Here is a 15,418-nt window from a genome sequence, read left to right on the forward strand (position 1 = left end):
TGTCAACTTCTAGTCGTAAGGTGTCCTTGTGCAGATGGTAGTGTTGTGTAAAAGTGATTGCAAATGCCTAAGTCGAAGGATTTGGAATTAAACAGTCTAAGAAATAAATATGGAAGAGAGATTTTGATTCCGAAAGGAGAAAATATTTTATGTACCATATGCAAATGTGAAATTAAAATACGTAGGAAATATTACATAGAGTAGCATTGTAACAGCAAGAAAGATATCCCTTTCGATGTTGAAAGACTGTTTCAGTGAGAGAAGTCGAACTTCCTCTATCGATAATATACGGATGTATATTGTGGTTCAGTGTAATAAATCCTTTAATCATCCAGGCGGTGGCAGTTAACATTTGAGGTAAGTTTTTAAATCATTATAACTAACTTATATTACAACTTCATTCCAATATTTATAGATCGATTGAATGGACTGATGAGGTTCTCATTACCAGACTGTACTCTCTTACCGCTGTTTACGTGAGCGAATGGTAACAGTATAGTCCGCTGACATTGAACTTAAGACATAACGCACATTTTTTCGCCCTTTAGTAATAATATGCGTACGACATTAATAAAGGATACTAATTAATTAAATAAAGCAACTATTAATGACTGCTTAACCTAGTAAGAATTGTAATTAACAGGGAAAGGATTTATATGTAAATACATATTTACTTATAAAGCTAATATAATTTATATTTTGCATTATCTTTATGTTTCACAATGTGTAGGGTTGAAAAATCCTACTTTTATTTTCCATATTTTTCCATATTTTAGAGTTTAGTACATATTTTCGTTAATTTCCATATATTTTCCATATTTCATATAAAACAGTCCATATTATATTAGGTTTAACAATAAAACAAAACAAAATTCCATTAACTTTTAAAAATACATTTCAACAATAGAGATTTAAACACATGTTCAGTAATCCCTTTAACAACAGAGTTATTTGAAAATTACCAGTCCTATCAACAATGGGAAAGTAAGTTACAAAACTGTATTAATTTAATTTAAAATTTTTAACAGACTTCAGTTGTGCAGCTCAACAGTTAAATGCCAGTCAGAGTACACATAGGTTCAGTTTTGTAAATCATACTATAAAGACGGTAAATATGCCAAAAGTACGTCATTCAGTCAATTTAAAATCAAAACTAACAAGTTACATTTCAGAATTTAAAGAAGATGGTTTATCAACTGACAATAAAATATTATTTTGTAATTTGTGTCAGTGTGCAGTATCATCTACACAAAAGTTCCTGGTGCAACAACACATTACAACTAGTAAACATCAGGCCAACAAACAACTAAATTCCAAGCAGAGACAATTGTTTTTAACACAACCAACAACATCGAATGTAAGATCTGAGTTTAACATCGACCTGTGCCGTTCTCTCATCTCTGCTGATATTCCTCTCTACAAACTAAAGAATAAGGTCTTCAGGGAATTCCTTGAAAAATATACTCAACATACAATCCCGGATGAGTCAACACTTAGGAAGACGTATGCTCCATCCATCTACGATGAGACAATACAGAAGATAAGAGATGAAATTAAAGATAGTTCAATTTGGGTTTCCATTGATGAGACTCCCGACAAAGAAGGTAGACTTGTTGGTAATGTAGTTATCGGTTTGTTAAGTGAACAATATTCTGAACGAATTCTTTTACATTGTGATGTTCTAGAAAAGTGCAATAACAAAACTATAGTTAAACTGTTCAACGAAGCTATGGGTATTCTGTGGCCAAAGGGTATTATGTACGATAATGTGTTATTCTTTATTAGCGATGCTGCCCCTTATATGGTCAAAGCTGGACAAGCATTATCTGTTGTATATCCTAAATTGACTCATTTTACTTGCATGCATTTCATCGTGTGGCAGAAGTGGTCAGAGACAATTTCCCTAAAGTAGATTTGTTGATTTCATCAGTGAAAAAAGTATTTCTCAAAGCTCCCAGTAGAGTTAACGTGTTGAAAGAAATGTACCCTGAAATTCCATTGCCACCAAAGCCAATTTTAACTAGATGGGGTACATGGCTAGAAGCAGTTGAATATTATGCCGAACATATAGACTCTATTAACAATGTTCTCCTTGCATTGGACTCTGAAGATGCAGTCTCAATTGATACTGCGAAAACAGTTACCTGTGACATAAGTGTGAAGAATGACTTAGCTCACATTCAGCATACATTTTCATGCATCATAAAAACGCTCAAAAGTCTCCAAAATAGGCACCTTTCACTATCTGAAAGTTTTGAAATTATAAATAGTACTGTGGAACAACTGAATCGTGGTAGAGGTAAAGTTGCAGATGCAGTAAGAGCTAAGGTGGACACTGTACTTTCAAAAAACCCTGGATATGAAGAACTACAAAAGGTTGTTGCTGTGATGAGTGGTGAATCAACAGTGAAGATTAACTTGGACTTATCCCCAGCAGACATTGTGAAATTGAATTATGTACCAGTTACTTCTTGTGACGTCGAACGCTCTTTTAGTCAGTATAAATCTATCCTCAGAGACAATAGAAGACGATTCACTTTTCAGCACTTTAAAGAAATGTTTGTAACCTATTGTTATGGTAACAGACAATAAAAATTGTGTTTTGTTGAAACTACATTGGAAGATAAGGTACGTCCATTATATTTTTTGTTTAGTTTGATTAAAATGTACCAATATTTAACGTACATAGTCATTTTTTTATAATTTTAAGTCCATATTTAATTCCATATTTTGGTAAAAATCCATATTTAATTCCATATTTTGGTAAAAATAACTACATATATATTTACATATTTCATATATTTTTAGTCCATATAAATCCGTTCCCTGGTAATTAATAGCTTAACTTCCTAAGCACAAAAGCAATGACCAGCAAGCAACTGATAAAGTCTAAATATTTTTAATTAACAATATCAGTGTAACTATTATCAGGCAGTACATTTCACTTACCTATATGTGTCAGAGAAAAAACAACTGAAGAATATGATCCCAAAACACGTTAAATCCACTTCTGTAAAGAATTGGACTAGTTTTTTTTTTATCCACCGGTCTACGAACTGAGCAAATTTTCAAGTGACATACAAAATAACACAAACTTTCAGACAAGGACTGGCGTGTTTTTAGAAGAAAACAAGCTTAAAATATAAACAATCATATATACAGATGTTTCAAAAGTGATAGTAAAAAATGTAGGGATGAAAAGTAAAAACGAAGAGAAGCAAAAAAGTTCCAGTAAACATGGGTCCGCAAATTAAGCGTTTACGAGATAATGCCATTTTGTACTGGTTGGGACCTCCTTAATACTAATTCCAGCAAAAGCAGTGACAATTTTATTTAATTTTTCAGTCACGAGACAGTGAAATTCATAATTTTGGCTTCAACACCACAAAAATGTGATTTAACATACACAAAAACTTTTCTGTTTGAACAACAGTAAAGTTTCTGCATAAACAAGGTACAGTACAGTAACTGAAGAATTTTACAGCAGATGGTCAAAATGCTAACCATGCACTTGAATGCATCTGTCTAGTCTTCTTCGCAAAGAGCCGCCAGGAAGCTAAGACAAATAAACAATTGAAGCTACAAGAATGTGATTTTTAAGACTCTTAGCAAAAGTTTTGAAGAAAAAAAACGACAGTAATGAGACAAGGAAAGAGAGAAAATAGTTAAAAATAATATCTGTATAAGAATAAAAAGAACCTGAATAAAACTGACATGACTTACAAAGAAAGAACAACCAAAAAAGACGAAGACATATATTTGGGTCTAATTACAATGGGTAACAACACGGAGGACCCGCTTCAGATAGGGTATACAGTTGTGGAATTTTTAGGAGCCATTCGAAATCGTATGAAAGTTGGAATTTTATTTCTAGATGGCGTTCGGGGTCCTCGCAGTGCCTGAAACTTATGAGATCTGACACATTTCTAGAGGAGCACACTAAGGGTCATCCATGCCGTGCAGACAACACGATGCCGGGTCTCTACCTAACACAACATAGAACATTACGTTCGACAACGGACAATCATCATCCCGTAGATGGGATGTGAAATCACGACTCTGGCTGCAACGCAGTTAAATTTGCGCAAATCGGAAGTTACAAAAATCAAGGCCGAAGACTAATCTTAAATATTAATAGCGAAAATACATTAAGTTAGTAGATAAACCTAAATAAAACCAATTGATCCTATCAAGATATCCAACTACCTTAGCAGTTCTGCGTATCTGTAAATAATGGGAACTTGCGCTTCTGATGATGCTGATATAAACAAAACGAGGAATATTGGGTTGTCTTCTAAGACATTTTTGGATTGGGATGACCAAAGTTCTGGTGTTAAAAACAAATTTCCACAAATTTTGTTATGATAACAAGGCAATTAAAAAATGAAGTAACTATAAAACACATTGCTTTCCTTTTGGAATAGGTCTAACTGATCAAACAACTTGAAATATCGATCGCGACAGAAAACTTTGTGGGACAAATTGAATGTCCAACATATTTTTAATCTTAAGGACTTTTTTTTTTTCAAGAATTATATTTTAAGACAGATTAAAATTATACAAGTGGATATCAAATACCGCATGCGAATATCATGACGTGATGCAAAACACTGCAATGTTCAAATTGAAGCTAGGATTTCTAAATAACGACATTATTATTGGAGTCAACGCTCAAAAATTAATTATATGAAGTGTTTTGTACCTATTTCGTTATGCTCGCTGCTGGTACAAGTAGGGTTTCTAGTTTCCAAGAGAATACATGACTACACGATCCCTGAAAAGGAAAAAGAAAAGGATAGTCGATTCTGCAGAAAAAGAACGATATGACTCTTTCCATCTCTAGACATGCACTAAATCTGTGCACAATGCTTGTAGGAACAAAAGAGTAATTTTGGAGAGTGGGATAGTCAACGAGGATGCGTGGAACGTAGTATCCGAGTTTAAACTGTGTGTATATAGCAGTACTATTCAAAGTAAATCTGTTCCATTTGACTTGTGAGAAAAACTGCACGAAGGATGGTAGATTCCAATTATACTGTTCTGACTTTGTTCATAACAGCTCAGTGTTTACAGACAGCATGTAGTATAAAACTGAATCACAAGATTTGGTCCTCAATCTCTATCTATATTTTTGTATACTACTTCATTTAGAAAACATATTCGGAATGATTTCCGTCTTCTACGAGTATATGAATACCACAATAGAGCCTACTTTGTATATAAATTCTATTAATTTCAACCTCAGAATACCGGAGAAATGAAGTGGGTACGAGAGGTAAAAACCTATGATTCTATTCCAAACAGGAAAAAGTACTTTTCTTAATTTTTACGTAAGGAATCACAACCTGCCTAATGCTAAAATTTATATTATACTTATGCCACATCAGAAGGAAAGATCGCGAACGGAAAAGGCACCAATTTAATGAAAACCTTCCTTACATAGTTGGACTCCAAATGAGCATTTCTATACCCTTAAGTTATAGGCACCGAGAGTTCGTCTTTTTGTCCAAAAACAGAGTTCTTTAGCGTTACTGTCTTTCAATTTCACTACACTCAGTTGCAGTTCGTACACCAAGGTCCAAATAGCTAGACCTAAATGGATAAAGACATTGGTTTCTAGTACGCATGAATACCTTCGTTAGCTTTGTGCAGTTCATTTCATTTTTTCAATTTATTTTTTATTATTGCATAATATATTTTGTATTAACATAATAATGAAACTCATTTATTGGCTTGTTTGTGTGTGCCGAATTGTATTGTAGATCGGTATATGCGAAAAAAAATTAAGTAGATCCCATTCTATATCTATGTGAAATTCAATAACATAATATGAATGCTAATCGTAATTTGTATAATTTGAAATCAGGATCCTGATACATCCACGTTATAAATTGTAAATTATGTTTTATTTAACGACGCTCGCAACTGCCAAGGTTCTAACAGCGTCGCCGGTGTGCCGAAATTTTGTCCCGCAAAAGTTCCTTTACATGCAAATAAATCTACTGACATGAGGATGTCGCATTTTAAGCACACTTAAATGCCATCAATCGAACCCGCAACCTCGGGCACAGAAGGCCAGCAGTCTACTGACTGTGCTCCAGGTTATAGGCGTAGGCGATTGAATATTTGAAATCTTTTTAAGACAGTGCTATTGTCAGGTTGCTTGAGTACGCCTCATTTGCAGTGTTGTATTGAAAATTGGGTTGGCTGAATTACGATGTAAACTTTCATGCAGAAAATTTCATGTTCGAATGTGCCTACATACTTCCTTCACGTCAAAGTAAAAACCAGATCCGTTGCGCAACACAGAGATGGGATAAACTGTTCTTTTTAAGAAAGTTTCGACTGTTTCGAATATGCTTACATACTTCCCTCACGTCAAAGTAAAAACCAAATCCGTTGCGCAACATAGAGATGGAATAAACTGTTCTTTTTAAGAAACAGTTTCGACTGTAACTGTTTCATGAACGAAACTGCTCCGAAATAACAGTTTCAAAGAAACAGTTTCATAAGAATATGTTTACAACGTCAGTGCCAACTGTTCCAACTTCTCATCTGTTTCAGGAACATGTTTCAAAGCCCTTGAATCGTCTTAGATCAGCTGTTCAGTGTATTATGACGACGAAAGTCAGTCATTTTTCGTAGGTTACTGTTAAGGGTACAGTAAATAACTACAATTAAAAATGAATCGATTTTAGCAAAAATTAAGCATATAACCCTAGGAGAGTTTAATAACGATAAGACATTATGCGATAATATTTTTTACAGTACATTACTTAACAGCATGTCAGGGCACCATAAACATATTCTCCATCAATGGGCAGCTAATAATTATTAATATTGAATTTATTAGGGAATTTGATTCGTACAAATAAATTGCGCGGCACTACATACTGCTCCACGAAGGCCGTGTGGAAAATCTATATTATATCTACTTTCAATTGGAGGTTGATGATAGCGCTACACGTGGCCTTAGCAGATAGCAAAGAGGAAGGAAACTGTTTAGAAAATATTAATTTAACTGTTTATCTCTTGGAACCGTGTAGAAAGTAGAAGTGATCAATGGAGCAGTGTAAAGGGGCCCATTCACAATGAAAATTAAACATAACCGTAACATAAACACAGAAGTTTGCGCCCAGGCTACCAAATGGGATCATTCACAATGATTCACATAAGCATTGACATAAACATTACCGTAAGACGTTAACATGAAAGTTTGCAAACTCCAAACTTTCATGTTTATGCTTACGTGATTTGCAAACAGAACACAATCGTGGAGCGCTGAAGTATACGACAGAATATGAGGAAATGGCGTCGTTGTTATGTTTCCATGGTTACCAAGTATGTTTGCGGTTATGTTTATGTTCCCCTCGTGAATGATGGTATGACTTTTTGATTTTACGGTAACGTTTATATTCTTAAGTTAACGCTTACGTTATGTTTAATTTTCATTGTGAATGAGCCTTAACACTCTTTGGAATAGTTGGAACAGGTTATTTCACGAAACTGTTTCGTACTGAAACAGTTTCAATTGTGAAACGGTTTGAAAAAACTGTTCCAGCTATTTTTACCCATCTCTAGCGCGACAGTCCATTAAGAGTCAGTGTCGACCAGCCGACTGTGGGCCCACGTCCACATGCCTCACCAGAGGTAAACCATCATCCAATGAGTAGTAGGTAACGTGTGGTTGATCGCCCCAGTCGTTAAAGCTGGCTTGTGAAACCGGATTTCTATACTCTCTGTAGCACCACAAAATCATCCGGTTCCATACACGGCCGAAATTTCTTTCCCTATGATGTTTCTCATTCCATAACGTGAGTCCAAGGCATGGCGGTTTTGATCTCGCAGATACGGCGCGAGGCACAACCTCTTTATACTTTATTTTTTCATATTAGTATCATTATTTCCTACTGATTAGCGTTTTCTCTTATCAAAGGTTTCATTATAATTCTCGTATCACGTTTCCGACTCGCGACCTTCTCTCATTAGAAACAGAGCGATCAGAACCTGAATTAGTAGAACGATTAGCTAAGTACTAAGATCGACCACGCCTCCTCGGACACTATATATGGTTACCATGAGAAGAAATTCGATAGGACATGGAATCTAAAATAAGAGGACATTGTTGAAAAAAGGACTTTTTAGAAATTGGTATGAACAAAATTAAAGATAAAAACTATGGGTCACATTAGTTTTCTCACTATTTGCTGGATCAGCATTACATCTGTACCCTACTTATCGGTGGAGCCCACTTTGTGCACAAGTGCCTAAAGAGACAAACTTCTATCTTGTAACAAATAACTATGGAATTATTCACAGGACACGTCCTTGAAATTATATTTCACTATGATGATACCTCTGACTGTCTCCGTTAGTATGCGATTTCGTTCTTTTGTCCATTGAGCAGATATTAGGGAAAATATTCTCTCAACACTTCCATTGTGACTTGGGATAAATAAATAGAAATGACATATTTTTAAAAGTTCTGAGGAAGTTTCAGTGCTCGCAGAACTACTGTAATTGAAGAATTTGCACCATCATTTATCTAAAGTTAAATCTTTGTCCAAATTAACTTGAATGGCATATCTTTGTACATTGAAGTATAAAATTGATAAAATAGCTTAGAATCATGAATTTTTTAAGAGTGTAAGAATTCAATGCATGTCAATAGGTCATCATATTTTATGTTTTTTTTATGTGTTCCAGTTTCAACCATTGAAAGCAGTTAAATTCTTTCATAGATTTTCACCATTTGTTTAGATATTCTGTGCATAATATCGCACATTATTCAATATTCATATTAATTCTAGTTGAAATTCGAAATGCCGAACATTTCATTTTTTTTAATGCCTGCCGGACAGGATAAAATGATAAAAAAAGAAGACATGTTCTTCTTTTGCCGGACGGATGGTAACCTAGTTATATATCACTACATTAAAGATAATGCTAAGAACAAAGGGGAATTGATACGGATTCGTTTCAGATTCTTTTTATGTTCGTTAAAACATCTCACTGCAGACACGAAACGGTCACAGCACTTGATAAAAAGTTTCGAAATCAATAGGTTACACTTTCAGCACGACAGAATTGGCTGCAGTAAACATAGGCTTTTATACTCCCTTGGAGTAAAGTAAATCGAAGGAGGTTTTCTTCGGAATGCATTAGCACTGTGTGGGCCGCCTGCGCGACAGTATCAGCAAGTGTACAAGTAGTCAGACACAATATCTACACCAGGAAATGCAGTGGAGCATCAATCTGCCCTCCAACTCCTCCCACAAACGCGGCCATCACACAAAAACTCTCTCTCTCTCAAATAGAACTACAGGGAGGGTCAGGAGAATGTCTCAGTTACAAGCAGGCTACGGCTACGTCAATGATAACTGCTAATAACCAACTGTCCAGCTCAAATAAGGAAGTCATTACGTTACAGCGATGACGAGAATGACATCAACTTGTCGAAGACAGGCCTATGCACGTAACACACTCTTCGCTCTAGCAGTGAATGCTCTATTTTCAATTTATTCTCGCTGTGCGAGATGTACTACTGTATAGCTATGGTTGAAATCCCGCCTAGAATAAGAATTTTTTTGACAATGTGATGTCTAGTGCTGTCTGATGTAGACGTCCAATGTCGTGATGACACCACATCATGTGAGTCCTACGTCCACCAGTTTCACATTAGTTCAAACAGGTTCGTATGTGGGATTAGCATAAGCTCCAATAGGATTATGAAGACTATAAAAATAAAAATACATAGGATCTATTAGGTGCGCAACTATGATTCTGGTATTGTGTAAATAACCTTATTTCTGGCACAGGATAATTTGCGATATGTCAATGTAACTAGCAATTTTCAAAACAATATCAACGAAGCACAGGGATATATATATATATATATATATATATATATATATTGCACATTAAAAACTAGCGCTTATGTCACGCAATTACGACGTGCGAAATTGGAAACTAAAATATATTCCGTTGGTACATTCACGACAAACTACATCGTAAATAAGAAAAATAAGTATAATAATTTCCAGTATTCAACGTATGAATACTTCTAGTAAATACCAACTCTTTTTATAAAACTCAAAGGATAAAAAAATTGTGAATGATACATAGGACATCCCTATAGCTAGACATCAACCCAACAATTTAAAAATCATCTGAACTATATATTCCACTCCTGTAAACTATTATTTAGAATACCAACAAAAAAACAACGTGCCATATAAAACTGTGTTCAATAATTAAAAGTTGCTCAGAAATTGTCAAGAGAATACAACTGCCCCCATGCGAGCAAACTCAAAATCAGAATAATTCTAAACAATATAAGAATCCGTCTAGTAACACTACATCGTTCGCATGTTATTGACACGGTCAAATTTCACAATATAACAGCACATACACACACTTCGGAAACGATTCGCTGCATATACATGCACACCCCGACCGACCGCATCCCAGCCCAGCCGCGCACCGACTGGCGAAGCTTCCCTCGCCAGCCCAACCAGGCCACCCCCACTGTGCCTGCCACGCTGCCTAATCGACGCATTCCCATAGCAACGCACATCTCCAGAAACGGCGTGCCTTAATCCAAACTTCTTCAATTACTCGATTCGCTTTTGATATTTTCCATGAATATTATTATGAAAAGGTATCCCCGTAACATGCCATGAAGGCACTTGGGGGGCATGGAGGTAGAGCCCCATGCTTTCCATGACCTCGGCACTAGAATGAGGTGGTGTGGTCGGCACCACGCGCATGATGTAAAATTTGACGAAAGGCTAGAGTTTAGCCGGACACCTGAGTCAAAATCTCGGCAAGTGCAATATAATTTGTGGTCACCGCATAGGCCTATATAATGCACACAAAGGGGCAATGGGAGCCCAAGTGCAAGGATCCAGCCTGTGTCCGGCTCTAGAAAAGCGAAACTCTGAAACGTAACGTGCTGTATTTTACTTCCGATTTTTTCACGTTCAAGAGCAGACTTTTTTTTCTATAATTGACGTCTTAGATCAACCATTGTACGTTCTATATGCGATGATAGTCTAATTGTAAGTCCGACGGATGACCTGGGTGGCATTCGTGAATCCGAAGCTGATAGGCGGGCAATCCTTCCTGGGCCCTGCAGGTAAGATCCCATCAGCTAATTACGAACCCGAACACAGAGCCCAGAGCCCTAAGCTCTTAGAACCTAGATCAGCAAAGGAAACCCGGAATGAAGTACGGAAACGGTAGTACCCCGAGCAAAACTCTCTGCAACGTCTATTCTGTCCAGATCGAACCCTAGCCGCCTCAATATCTGTAGCCACAGCCGAGGCACTTTACATAGTGAATAATGATCCTGCTTTTATGACAGCAGCAGAAGACATGGAAGGAAATTTGCGACGTTTCAATTCCTGGATGGAAGGATTTGAGATGAGCAGAAAAAAATTAACACAGGTTTATAATATTATGTTTTGTATATTCATTAAAAAAATTTGAAATGTTAGATTATTATGAAATCTATTTTCATAAAGTGAATGTAAATATAATGAAACAATTTTTCCCATGCAGTATTCATTTCGGAACAAGTACAAGATGAAAACGGTCATTTGACCGTACCCTCACTCTGTCTCTAGCACGAAATCATTAGTAAGACGTTCTGTACTAACAATGCGCAAAATGAGTGACGAAAAGGCCTGAAGCGAAAGTATAAGAATATCTACCCCTATTCATATACAATAACGTTTGAGAAGAGATGGCAATAGTGGTCTAAGCAACATCCTTGTCGAAATTTATATTTAAAATATTTGGAATACTAACTGCGCTTTACTTTGTGTATTAAACAATTATTGAGAAAGATCCAACCGCTATAAATGTGTTCAAACCAAGAAAATTGTTTTACATAATGTGCAATAGTTATAAGCTAGTAGATAGGTGTTCACCTGATTGCTTACATATGTATGACTGTGGACATAAAATAATGTTGTACTGTATACAAACTAGAAATTCTTAAAAAATTAAATATAATAATAATTGAAAAGTAGATGTGGAAAAGGATGAAACTGCCACCATGGTAGATACATTCGTAGAATCGATTGAATGTACCATTAGGCACAAACTGAGGATGGTTGATAGTGTTATTTGTCTGGACGTTTCTGAGTAGTCTTTCTGTGATTCAAATTTTATATATATATATATATATATATATATATATATATATATATATATACACACACACACAAAGCATGCAGCACGTGGGAATACTTTAACCAATTATTACCCTAATTAAATAATTTAACAAAGTTAATAATGTAGAAGGTCTACATTTTACGTTTTATTGTGCTCGCTGTTAAATATGAGCGCCATAATGAAGTTTGTTAAATTATAGTAAATAAAAAAACTTTAACTCACTGCTCACTTTCCTTCATTAAGTCACTATTTCTCATCTCCATTTGAAGACAGCAGCAAGTTCACAATAACACAAGAATTGGGACACTGTACTTATTACGTTACAGAACATAGAAAGGGAAGTGTTTGCTCTGCCATGGATGTCGCAAACATACTCTAGAAATCGTTTATCACAAATAACTCAGAATCCAGACAGCACCGCGGGACCACTTTGGGTCGCTATTTATAGAACAATATTTCCTTCATATATGCACAATGTCGTTAAGTTGTAAATGCCAACATCTCAATTTGTGTAAGCGAGAATGATTGCCCATAATACAATATTGTTTAACAATCTCCAATTGAGCGATTTACTGTCACAGTGCTGTTAGTTACTTCACAACTAAGTAATAGGCTATACTTTAGGATGTTACTGTAAATCACTATTTCTCATCCAACCAGCACGGAGTGGAACGTGTAGTTAGCATGATGATTCTTCCAGTCAGCCGCTATAACTGGGTTTCGAAATCTAAATGACAATATACCAATAGCTAATCTATATAATTCTGTAAACAATAAGTGTACTTTAAAATAAACGATTTTGAAATAAGTTACGAGTAGATAACATTTTAATACTATAAAATTGTGTTTCACGTAGCCTATAGAATACGGAAAACAAAAATTAATTTTCTTATTTGGTTGCAGATTAATTTATTATAAATGGTACTACTACTGGTAATACGTTAAAAACTGAACTGTTGCGAAACGCAAAAAAAAAAAAAAAAAAAAGTGTGATGCGAGTATCAATGTAGCCTACCATTTTCAAGGCAACGATTTTTTTTTTGCCAGTGCAATGTCCTCACGTCACGAAAGCCATATATGTACAAATGCGTATTGCGAAAGTTTATGAGTAAAAGACAAAAAAAATCGAAACTGTGATACAAGCGGATAAGAAAAACGAACGAAAAAATAAAATACTCAAGATAAGAAGGTACCGGTAGTCAATTTAAGCCATGGTTTTTCTGAACCGACACATGCGACGTGCGGAATGCGACGCCCGACTACACGAGAGATAGTGAGGGTTTCTGTAACTCGTATAGTCCAGATTTGTGCGAGGCGGACCTTGCATCCCGCACGTCACATGCGTCGGTTCAGAAAAACCAAAGCTTTAAGTGACGTCAGATTAATCTTCAAAGTTAATGAATGGGTAGAATACAAACACATAAACGAGTCTAATAGTCTGAAAAATATTTATCCATAATGTGGTTTTGAAAAATATGATTTACAGCACACAATAATCAGTAGGCAGTGGACAGCATCTTATTAGCACCATTCAGGCCCGTGTTAGATTCTCATAGTAGGAAACTGAAAAGAATTTGTGTGGATAAAATCGCTTGAGCCCGCAGAAATCTGGAATCTGTTCATGTCATACCACAAATTCCCCTTCAGACATCACTACCACCACCACCTATGTGTCCAATGTCCGTCCGTCTCACCAACCGCAACCATTTAACCGCTCTCAAAGCGCAGTACTACAGCGCGGGCTTGTTCCGCTATCTCGACTTCGATCCCTGACATTGACTAGATCATTAGAGTGATACTTGTGACTGGCAAGATCAGAAAAAAAGAGTTTTCCCCGGAATTTCGCCCGTTCCACTCAACTTGACGAATTTCACTCCACTAATACATTATGTGAGTATTTCATCTTCCCTATCATATCATGTCATAAAAAGGCACAGCGTGGGAGGAAAAGCCTCGATGATATCTGATAGAGATTGCTAACGAAATACAACGTTTTCTCTGAAAATGTCACAATGGACCGGTGAACAATGTCCGTAACACCTTGGGTGAAATTCGATTCCTTAGCCGGGATTACTTCTTGATGACTGTTAAGAAACCCTCTGGCCTATCTCTGTAGTATCTTCGGAGCTTCAAAATCAACAGATGTTCTTTTATACTGATTTCTTCCGAAAGGGTCAGTAAGTACAATAGACATTAAAGCCCCAGTTCGCCACTTCCGAGAGATAAAAAAACTGACGGTAAATATTATTTATCAAATAAAGGATAATTTTATTCCTGTAAATTCACCTCATGAGTCTCTTCTAGAACAACGTGGCGAAACCTGTAGATCTCTTGACAGCCTTCGATACTGTCCATGATGCTCAATGGAAGATGGACTCACATTCTACTTAAACGATAATGGCGGTTTAAAGGGAAATTATGAAAAATTAGGGAGGAGAACAGAAGTATCAGCAAAAATCTGCTCTAAACACCAACGCTTTCCATCGAAAATTGGACATGAATAGTAGAGATTTGAACTCGAGTCTCCGGTATAGAAAGCCGAAAAGATTTAGTTTTAACAGTGCAACAGGGTTGTACTAGTATTATAGATACTAGGGGTTTTATCTAATATTGAGAACAACGCAATTTAAATTCGATTATTTCTTGATGTAGGTCCCACCAGTCGCTGTGTGCACAACAGTTAAAGTGTAGTTTGTGCGTAAACTATGGTCTTGTTTCGAATCCCGTCTAAAGTATGTACGATCTATGTTGTCATGCTGAAAACAAAATTCCATGCAGCCACAGTATGCCCGTGTACTGTATAGGATCGAGAAGTTCAGCTTTCAAATTTTGACCGAAGCTTCTCAAAGGGCATAAACGCCTTTAAAGGAGTCCACAATTCCTAAACGGCAGAATTATGTAACCCTGATAAAGATTACATTATTAAGAAATTCCAATGACAATATTAAATCATTCTGATTTTACTACAGTAGGCTTACGGTAACTTTAGTTTATTTCTTAATTGTTGCCCTACATTTAGGCGTCTTCTTCATATTCTCCAAGTTACATGCGAATTAAGTATTCGGTAGATTTGTTTGAAGTTTCTGAGTGACGTAACGAACATCATATTCAATAATAGACATGACATGATGTATAACAATGGGATATATTTCATTAACCATTTCAATATAATGCAACCAAAAGGCTACCCAGGAAAACATTATGTTCATCCAATTGAAAAAGGGATTGTAATGATGAC

At 36.0% G+C, this 15,418-nt stretch overlaps 1 protein-coding gene across 4 annotated transcripts in view; it reads right to left on the reverse strand.

The window, feature by feature from the left end:
- homer (protein) overlaps positions 1-15,418 on the reverse strand; it is a 497,710-nt gene that overhangs the window by 290,902 nt on the left and 191,390 nt on the right. The window contains exon 1 of one of the 4 annotated variants that reach the window (XM_069827173.1): positions 10,412-10,496. The exons of 1 other annotated variant lie outside the window; for it this stretch is intronic. The gene's annotated coding sequence lies outside the window, so the exon portion shown is untranslated. Of the gene's footprint in view, positions 1-2,949; positions 3,037-10,231; positions 10,497-15,418 lie in introns of those variants that run through there. 2 more of the 4 variants (XM_069827172.1, XM_069827175.1) reach the window with 2 other exon arrangements.

This window comes from Periplaneta americana, chromosome 1 (assembly GCF_040183065.1).
Source record: "Periplaneta americana isolate PAMFEO1 chromosome 1, P.americana_PAMFEO1_priV1, whole genome shotgun sequence".
In the NCBI taxonomy this organism is placed as follows: Eukaryota; Metazoa; Arthropoda; class Insecta; order Blattodea; family Blattidae; genus Periplaneta; species Periplaneta americana.